The sequence below is a fragment of the Trachurus japonicus genome, chromosome 7, assembly GCF_045865225.1.
Source record: "Trachurus japonicus isolate A0001 chromosome 7, Traja_1.0".
NCBI lineage: Eukaryota > Metazoa > Chordata > Actinopteri > Carangiformes > Carangidae > Trachurus > Trachurus japonicus.
Genome location: NC_140913.1, coordinates 35,193,775 through 35,203,773, shown reverse-complemented (window position 1 = coordinate 35,203,773; position 9,999 = coordinate 35,193,775). Strand labels below are relative to the sequence as shown.

At 51.8% G+C, this 9,999-nt stretch overlaps 2 pseudogenes; both read right to left on the bottom strand.

The window, feature by feature from the left end:
- Positions 1–2,211: 2,211 nt before the first annotated feature.
- Positions 2,212–5,435, bottom strand: LOC146985239 (uncharacterized; annotated as a pseudogene).
- Positions 5,436–5,858: 423 nt separating this feature from the next.
- Positions 5,859–8,182, bottom strand: LOC146985238 (uncharacterized; annotated as a pseudogene).
- Between the last annotated feature and the right edge of the window lie 1,817 nt (positions 8,183–9,999).

Sequence of the window (9,999 nt, the reverse complement as noted above, 5' to 3'; positions counted from 1 at the left end):
CCTGTTCGGTGCGACCTCCTCCCCTAGTGTTGCTTGTTATGCTTTGCGTAGAACAGCAGAAGATAGAAAAGACACAGCTGCTCCAGAAGTTGTTGAAACAGTTCAACATAATTTTTATATGGACGATTGTCTAACATCTGTGAGTTCAGAAGAAAAAGCTGTTGCCTTGGTAAAGAACCTGCGAGAACTGTGTGCAGAGGGAGGTTTTAACCTCACAAAATGGGTGAGCAACAGCAGAAAGGTCCTATCATCCATTTCTGAAGAACACCGAGCCAGTGAGCTTAAAGATCTTGATCTCACTCATGACGCTCTGCCCATTGAAAGAGCTCTCGGTGTACAATGGTGCACAGAAGATGATTCATTCACCTACAGGATCCAGCTACAGGACAAGCCAATGACCAGAAGAGGAATTCTGTCCGTCGTAAATTCCATCTACAACCCTCTTGGCTTCCTGGCGCCAGTGGTGCTTCCTGCTAAGCTTCTGTTGAGAGATCTGTGCAAAGAAAAGCAAGGATGGGATGAGAAAATAAGTGGACAGAAAGTTGATCAATGGTGTAAGTGGTTGGAAGATCTCACTCACCTCTCAGACTTCAGCATACACCGATGTGTTAAGCCCCTGGATTTTGGACAGACATCAGAAGCACGGCTGCATCATTTCACTGATGCAAGTGAAACCGCCTATGGCGTAGTGTCTTATCTTGTGCTAGTGAATCATCAGGGAAGAATCCATTGTGCTTTTGTTTTTGGGAAGTCTAGAGTTGGACCACTTAAACAAATCACAATTCCAAGACTTGAGTTAACTGCAGCGGTCATCGCAGTTAAAGTGGACAAGATGCTGCGAGAGGAAATGCAAATTCCACTTCAGCCATCTCTTTTCTGGACGGACAGTACAACGGTCCTTAGATACATCTACAATGAGACAGCTCACTTCAAGACCTTTGTGGCAAACAGGATTACTCTCATACGAGAAGCTACCAAACCGCAACAGTGGCGATACATCAGAACATCAGAAAATCCTGCTGACCAGGCCACAAGAGGAATGAAAGCGAAGAGCTTGATCCAAGGAGAAACATGGATAAAGGGGCCGCAGTTTCTGTTACAGCCTGAAAGTGAATGGCCAGAGAGATTGGACAGTGTGACTCAAAGCCTGCAAAATGATCCAGAAGTGAAAACCGTCACAGCGAATGTCATCAGTACTGAAGAAATGTCTGATCCTGTGAACAGATTGCTTCAGTATTATTCCAGCTGGGACAGACTAAAAAGAGCAGTTGCATGGCTTTTGAGAGTCAAAGGAACATTGATCCACCTGAAAGAGAAAAGAAAAGAGTTGCAACACTCCATTCATCAGACAGAAAAGGATCTAGAGAAACAGAGAGTGTGTGTGCATCAATCCATGGACAATTACAAATCTGTCATGGAAAAGAAAACATTGACCTTGGATGAGCTGATGGCTGCAGAATCAGAAATCATCAGGCACAGTCAAAACCAATGGTTTCCTGAAGAAGTGAAGGCTCTTCAAAATAAGTTGCCTGTGAAGAGAAATAGTCAGTTGTACAAGCTTGACCCTGTTTTGAATGAGGACATTTTGAGAGTAGGAGGACGGCTGAGCAGCTCCGCCATGCCACAGGATGCAAAACATCCAGCTATTCTCACAAAACACTCCAGAGCTGCCACTCTGATCCTGCAGGATGTTCACAGAAAAATTGGTCATTGTGGACGTAATTATATGATGTCTCAGATAAGACAAAAATTTTGGATACCTCAAATAACCTCAGCCATCAGGAAGCTCATATCAGAGTGTACAGTCTGCAGGAGACTACGCGGTCAAGTTGGAGAGCAAAAGATGGCAAATCTCCCGAAGGATCGTCTTTTGCCAGACAAGCCGCCTTTCACGAATGTAGGCGTTGATTACTTCGGACCTTTTGACGTGAAACGGGGCCGGGGAACTGTCAAACGCTATGGTGTAATGTTTACATGCCTCACTATTAGGGCAGTACACATAGAAGTGGCAGACAGTCTTGATACCAGCTCTTGCATCAACGCTTTGCGCCGTTTCATAAGCAGAAGAGGCCAGGTTGAATTAATGCGCTCTGTCTTGCTATACACCTCACGGTGCAACCTGGACACGTCGTCAGTGAAGGACCTGGTGTCATTGGGTGTTTCGGGTCTTATCTTCAGACACCCTCTTCCAGGCGACCCAGCCGGAGGTGATCAGCCCCCGACTCGTGTCCAGGTAGCTAGCTGCGCCACACATCCCCCCTCTTGATCCAGAGCCACCGGGAAGCCTTCTCTGCAGCTTCTAAGATGTTCTTGGTGGCTCGTCGTCTTCGCTGCCCACAGATTCCCAAGAGCCCCAGGACTCGATGTAATGATCGACCTGCGAAGCCCCTGCAGCCTACTTCAAAGGGCTCACAGCGGGCTCTCCACCCCTGCCCCCGACACTCCTCCGTCAGGGGAGCATACTTGGCCCTTTTCCTCTCCTGCGCCTCCTCCATCCTCTCTTCCCAGGGGACTGTCAACTCTAGCACCACCACCTGCTTGGTGGCCTCCGACATCAGGACCAAGTCTGGCCTGAGTGTGGTCGTTGTTATGCAGGCTGGGAACTTCAGCTGTTTTCCAAGGTCGACAAGGAGCTGCCAGTCTCTTGCTGTAGAGAGGAGCCCCCCCTGAGGTTTTCGACAGGGCTGAGGCTTCTCCCCAGCGCGGACGAAGGAGATGGTGCCCGTTGTGGGTTGGTGGAATTTGCTGGAGCTGATGCCGTTGCTGATGGTATCTGCCACTACTCGCAGGACCTGATCATGGCGCCAACGGTACCGCCCCTCTCCCAAGGCCTTGGAACAGCAGCTCAGGATATGCTCTAGAGATCCCTTCTTCTGGCAGAGTTGGCACGCAGGGGACTCCCCCAGGCCCCAGGTGAACAGATTGGCAGGGCTCGGGAGGGTGTCATATACAGACTGAACCAAGAACTTGACCCGGAGTGGGTCAGATCTCCACAGATCAGCCCACGAGATCTTCCGGCCAGTAGTGTGTTCCCACCTGGTCCAGGCTCCCTGCTTCCCCATGCCCACCATCCTGCTGAGGCGGATTTCCTCCTCCTCTGCCCGCACCTCCGCCTGGATGAGTGTCCGCCTCTCCTTGCCCCTGGCTCTGCTGAGTGATGGCGTGGGGATACACCCTAGGCCGGCCCGCCCAACAGCCACCGTCCCCAACAGGGCCTTGTGGCGCAGCCTTGCCTCCGCCCGGTCGACGGCTTCCTGGGCGCGCCACTTCCTCCCTGTTCTGACCTCCACTCCCGCCGAAGAGACTTTGCTATCAGCAGAGTCTCTGAACAGCAGGACTTCTCTCGCCTTGGTCACCTTGAACTCCTCCACTAGACTGCTGAATGGCATCTGCAGCATGGTGTTACGCCCGTAGAGGGCAATGCTGCTGAGACACCGAGGCAGGCCCAGCCATCTGCGCAGGAAATGGTTGATCTTCCTTTCGAAGCTCTCCACGGTGGAAATAGGAACTTCGTAAACCAAAAGAGGCCAGAGGAGCCTGGGCAGAATGCCATGTTGGTAGATCCAGGCTTTGAATTTCCCGGGGAGTCCTGACCTGTCCACAGCCAAAAGCCAAGAGCTGATGTCCTCACTGGTAGACTGGCGGGATGCAGAATCCTTCAGTTCGCTGGTGAAGAGCTTCCCCAAACTCCTCACTGGCTTCTCGGACACGGATGGAATCTTGGAGTCCCCCAGAAAGAAGCGGAACTTCTCCGTTACCTTTCCTTTCCTGAGGACAAGGGACCTGGATTTGGCAGGCTTGAAACTCATTCTTGCCCACGACATGAGTCTTTCAAGGCCCTGCAGGATCCACCTGCATCCCGGCACTGACGTTGTTGTTACAGTGAGGTCATCCATATATGCCCTTATCGGGGGTTGTCGGGTGCCAGATTTGGACAAGAGACCTCTGCACTCCGCTTCCGCTGACTTCACCAGCATCGTCATGGCTAGTGCAAACAGGGAAACCGAAACCGTGCAGCCAGTGATGATGCCCTTCTCGAGACGATGCCAAGCTGATGTGCACGACCCGGAGGAGACCCTCAGACAAAAGTTGTTATAGTAGTCGAAAATGAGGTTTCGGATCTTCTCCGGGACATGGTATTTCGTCAGGGCCGCTTCCACCAGCTTGTGCGGGATCGAACCATAAGCGTTAGCCAGGTCTAGCCAAAGCACAGCTAGGTCACCTTTCCCCTCCCGCGCCTCCCTGATGAGTTGGGTTACTACACCAGTATGTTCTATGCAGCCTGGCATGCCTGGGACGCCTCCCTTCTGCACAGACGTGTCTATGAAGCTGTTCTTCAGGAGGTACTCGATGAGGCGGTTAGCTAGGATCTTGAAGAAGATTTTGCACTCTACGCAGAGGAGTGAGATTGTCCTGAATTGCTCGATGTTGCTTGCATTTTCCTCTTTCGGGATCCACACACCTTCTGCGAACCTCCACTGCTGTGGCACCTTCTCCTTCCTCCAGATCACTTTCAAGATCTTCCACAGACGTTCCCGAAGCCTAGGACACTGCTTGAACACCTTGTATGGTACTCCGCTCGGTCCCGGGGCTGCAGAAGCTCTGGCCGACCTGATGACCTCTTCCACCTCCTTGAGTGTGGGTTCTTTGATGTTGAAGGGGATGGAGGGTTTGGGTGGGGAAAAGAGGGTGTTGCACTGGCCGAGGTCTTGCTCCCTCCCACTATCACTGTAAGTGTCTTCCAAGAAGTGGTCGATCTCCTCTACAGGACAGGCGAGGTGGCCACTGCGTTTCTGCCCCAGCAGCTTCTTCGTAAATCCGAATGGATTTGAAATGAAGGCACTGCGTCTCCGGGCCTTCTCTTTCCCCTTCTTCCTGTGCCACTCTGCACGCCGTAGAGTTGTAAGCCTCCCCCGCACCATGTCTCGTAGTTCTGCCAGTGCCTCCTTCTGCTCTTCGCTAGCTGACCTGTACTGGCTCCTCAGCGACCTCAGCTCTTTCCTGAGTTGGGCGATTTTTCCTTCTCTGCGGTTTGGGACTGGTCCTGTTGGTGACTTAGTGTGTTGCGCCTTAACACCAAACCTCTCAGCTGCAATGGTGATTATGAGAGTGCTCATCGTCTGGAGTCTCCTGCCAACGTCTCCCTTCGCCGACGCTTCAAGGGCTGCATCCACATCCTCATCGAACTGGCGCCATTCTGTCTCCTGGTTAGCAGCAGGCCACAAAACCCGTCGATGTTCTGATGGTTTGCTCGGGGGAAGTGCTTGTGGTGGCTGGAGGTTCTGGGCACTGTGGGGTGACTCCGGGCCCGGCTCCTCCTCCGTCTCACCAGGTGCTGTAGCAAGTACAGACACTGTGCGTTGCACCACTTGCGTCCTCAAGCAGCCCATCTTGGTCTGATGGATTTTTAGACCCCTCGGGTTCTTGCAAACCTTGCCACATCTGCAGACAGCGCTCGTAGTCGTTATTCCGTTAGCATGGGTCGTTTCCAGTGTATCCGTCCGAATGGGGTGCTCATCCTCCCCCCCTCTCGGGCACCCCTGGGGGTATTTTTCCTCAGGGTACTTCGTAGCAAGCTTATGGGTGCTTCCTCTCGGAAGCTACAGGTTGGGCAGCTAACCCTCCCTGCCCCGGTTGCCGTCTCTCCGAGCTGTCCTCTGTCTCTCCAGTTGTCACTGCCCTATTCGCAGTTGTCAACCAGTCTTTCCTGGAAGTCAATGGCGTCGCCATAATGAGTCAGTCTTGCTATACACCTCACGGTGCAACCTGGACACGTCGTCAGTGAAGGACCTGGTGTCATTGGGTGTTTCGGGTCTTATCTTCAGACACCCTCTTCCAGGCGACCCAGCCGGAGGTGATCAGCCCCCGACTCGTGTCCAGGTAGCTAGCTGCGCCACACATCCCCCCTCTTGATCCAGAGCCACCGGGAAGCCTTCTCTGCAGCTTCTAAGATGTTCTTGGTGGCTCGTCGTCTTCGCTGCCCACAGATTCCCAAGAGCCCCAGGACTCGATGTAATGATCGACCTGCGAAGCCCCTGCAGCCTACTTCAAAGGGCTCACAGCGGGCTCTCCACCCCTGCCCCCGACACTCCTCCGTCAGGGGAGCATACTTGGCCCTTTTCCTCTCCTGCGCCTCCTCCATCCTCTCTTCCCAGGGGACTGTCAACTCTAGCACCACCACCTGCTTGGTGGCCTCCGACATCAGGACCAAGTCTGGCCTGAGTGTGGTCGTTGTTATGCAGGCTGGGAACTTCAGCTGTTTTCCAAGGTCGACAAGGAGCTGCCAGTCTCTTGCTGTAGAGAGGAGCCCCCCCTGAGGTTTTCGACAGGGCTGAGGCTTCTCCCCAGCGCGGACGAAGGAGATGGTGCCCGTTGTGGGTTGGTGGAATTTGCTGGAGCTGATGCCGTTGCTGATGGTATCTGCCACTACTCGCAGGACCTGATCATGGCGCCAACGGTACCGCCCCTCTCCCAAGGCCTTGGAACAGCAGCTCAGGATATGCTCTAGAGATCCCTTCTTCTGGCAGAGTTGGCACGCAGGGGACTCCCCCAGGCCCCAGGTGAACAGATTGGCAGGGCTCGGGAGGGTGTCATATACAGACTGAACCAAGAACTTGACCCGGAGTGGGTCAGATCTCCACAGATCAGCCCACGAGATCTTCCGGCCAGTAGTGTGTTCCCACCTGGTCCAGGCTCCCTGCTTCCCCATGCCCACCATCCTGCTGAGGCGGATTTCCTCCTCCTCTGCCCGCACCTCCGCCTGGATGAGTGTCCGCCTCTCCTTGCCCCTGGCTCTGCTGAGTGATGGCGTGGGGATACACCCTAGGCCGGCCCGCCCAACAGCCACCGTCCCCAACAGGGCCTTGTGGCGCAGCCTTGCCTCCGCCCGGTCGACGGCTTCCTGGGCGCGCCACTTCCTCCCTGTTCTGACCTCCACTCCCGCCGAAGAGACTTTGCTATCAGCAGAGTCTCTGAACAGCAGGACTTCTCTCGCCTTGGTCACCTTGAACTCCTCCACTAGACTGCTGAATGGCATCTGCAGCATGGTGTTACGCCCGTAGAGGGCAATGCTGCTGAGACACCGAGGCAGGCCCAGCCATCTGCGCAGGAAATGGTTGATCTTCCTTTCGAAGCTCTCCACGGTGGAAATAGGAACTTCGTAAACCAAAAGAGGCCAGAGGAGCCTGGGCAGAATGCCATGTTGGTAGATCCAGGCTTTGAATTTCCCGGGGAGTCCTGACCTGTCCACAGCCAAAAGCCAAGAGCTGATGTCCTCACTGGTAGACTGGCGGGATGCAGAATCCTTCAGTTCGCTGGTGAAGAGCTTCCCCAAACTCCTCACTGGCTTCTCGGACACGGATGGAATCTTGGAGTCCCCCAGAAAGAAGCGGAACTTCTCCGTTACCTTTCCTTTCCTGAGGACAAGGGACCTGGATTTGGCAGGCTTGAAACTCATTCTTGCCCACGACATGAGTCTTTCAAGGCCCTGCAGGATCCACCTGCATCCCGGCACTGACGTTGTTGTTACAGTGAGGTCATCCATATATGCCCTTATCGGGGGTTGTCGGGTGCCAGATTTGGACAAGGGACCTCTGCACTCCGCTTCCGCTGACTTCACCAGCATCGTCATGGCTAGTGCAAACAGGGAAACCGAAACCGTGCAGCCAGTGATGATGCCCTTCTCGAGACGATGCCAAGCTGATGTGCACGACCCGGAGGAGACCCTCAGACAAAAGTTGTTATAGTAGTCGAAAATGAGGTTTCGGATCTTCTCCGGGACATGGTATTTCGTCAGGGCCGCTTCCACCAGCTTGTGCGGGATCGAACCATAAGCGTTAGCCAGGTCTAGCCAAAGCACAGCTAGGTCACCTTTCCCCTCCCGCGCCTCCCTGATGAGTTGGGTTACTACACCAGTATGTTCTATGCAGCCTGGCATGCCTGGGACGCCTCCCTTCTGCACAGACGTGTCTATGAAGCTGTTCTTCAGGAGGTACTCGATGAGGCGGTTAGCTAGGATCTTGAAGAAGATTTTGCACTCTACGCAGAGGAGTGAGATTTTCCTGAATTGCTCGATGTTGCTTGCATTTTCCTCTTTCGGGATCCACACACCTTCTGCGAACCTCCACTGCTCTGATAACGGCACAAATTTTGTTGGTGCAGAAAAGGAATTAAGAGAAGCCATCAAAAACTTGGACCAGACAAACATTGAAAAGACTATGCAGAAGAGGGGCATAAAATGGATCTTCAACAGCCCTACCGCCTCTCATCAAGGAGGAGTTTGGGAGCGGCAAATCCGCACCGTACGGAAGATTCTTGGTGCCTTGGTGAAAGAACAGACTCTCACAGACGATGGTCTTCAAACCCTCATGTGTGAGGTTGAAAACATCATAAACAACCGCCCGATCACAAGCACATCTGATGATCCAAATGATATTGAGCCTTTAACGCCTAATCATTTGCTACTGATGAAAGTACAGCCCAGTATGCCACCGGGAACTTTCAGCAAAGATGATCAGTATGCTAGAAGACGATGGAGGCAAGTGCAATACCTTGCCGACCTGTTTTGGACAAGATGGACTCGTGAATATCTGCCTCTCCTCCAAGAACGCCAGAAATGGTCGCAATTGAGGAGAAACTTCAAACCTGGAGATGTGGTGTTACTCGTCGACAGTTCAGCTCCACGTAACACATGGATAATGGGAAGGATTCTCCAAACCATACCTGACGCCAGTGGAACAGTTCGCCGAGTGAAAGTACAGACCAAGAACACCACTCTGGAGAGACCAGTAAATAAACTATGTTTGCTGCAAGAAGCAGTGTGAAAACAAGAGGATCACATGACAAAATGTGAAGAAAAAAGGACTGATACATAAGAGTTTGACACAAGACTTTATTGATATTTGATGACTTGTACTGTATTGTTTAATGTAATTTCATGATTGTTTCAGTTTATGGCTCTTTGTATTTGAGTTAATTTGGTAATGTTTAATCTTCCTGCTTAATCATTAGGGGCCGGATATGTAGGAGCCATAATACATAGATATGCAAAAAAGAGTTGGAAACTAAGTTTGTATGTTAGATCTATGTGTTCTGTATCTATAGTGCAGAGTAGCGCGAGATTACCGCACCGACTGCCTCAGTTTGAATGAGAGCGGTGAGAGGGAGCACAGTTTTTCTACGGAGTGATGGATGTAAAATTGATTTTTCTTCAGTAAAGTTTTTGGTTTAAAACGGATACATCTCTTATTCATTCCTGTAAGAATCCCTGCCTTTCATCCTCTCACGTGACTTTGACAACACAAAGGAAAGCCACGACACTTTGTCTTTTTTCTGTTTGGTGCTCAATTCATTCAGCTGCAATTGAGTGAGTCTGGCTGTCAGATGTTTGTTGGCCTCCTCTTCTCTTTTCTTCTCTTTTCTGATGGCTTCCACGTGGTGAACAATGTGTTCTGCGAAAACTGGCCAATCCTGTTTCATAAGTCCCACCACATCATCCAAACGTTTCTGCACTTCCGATGGCAATGTCTTTTTGACCATGACTTTAAACAGACTTTGGCTGGTGCTGTCATGGTTCCAGGGACTTCCTGTTTCGTCTTTCCATTTTCGTTGAAAATCACGCAGAAATTTATTTGGACACTCATTCTCCTTTAACTTTTCTCCTTCCAATTTAGATGGGTCCATTTTTTCCGGGAATTGCTTTCTCAGTGCGGCCCAGATCACGCCTCGATGTCCGTTGAATCCCACGTGATCTACAGTGTTTCCTTCCACAGCGTTGATTAAATTTGCGTCCAGAAAGACTTCTTCTGTTGTTTGCTTCCCAGTTTTGTGCATAAGCAGTGCTTTGATGTCTCCGATGGCCAATGTGACTCCAGCTGTGCTTTCTTCGAGAGCTGTGATCCATTTTCCAGCTCCCTCTGTCAAATCGGGAAGTCTTTCTGCCAATCCGATCATGTCAGCGAATGACCATGGCACATATCGAGGTTGATCTGGAGATTTTGC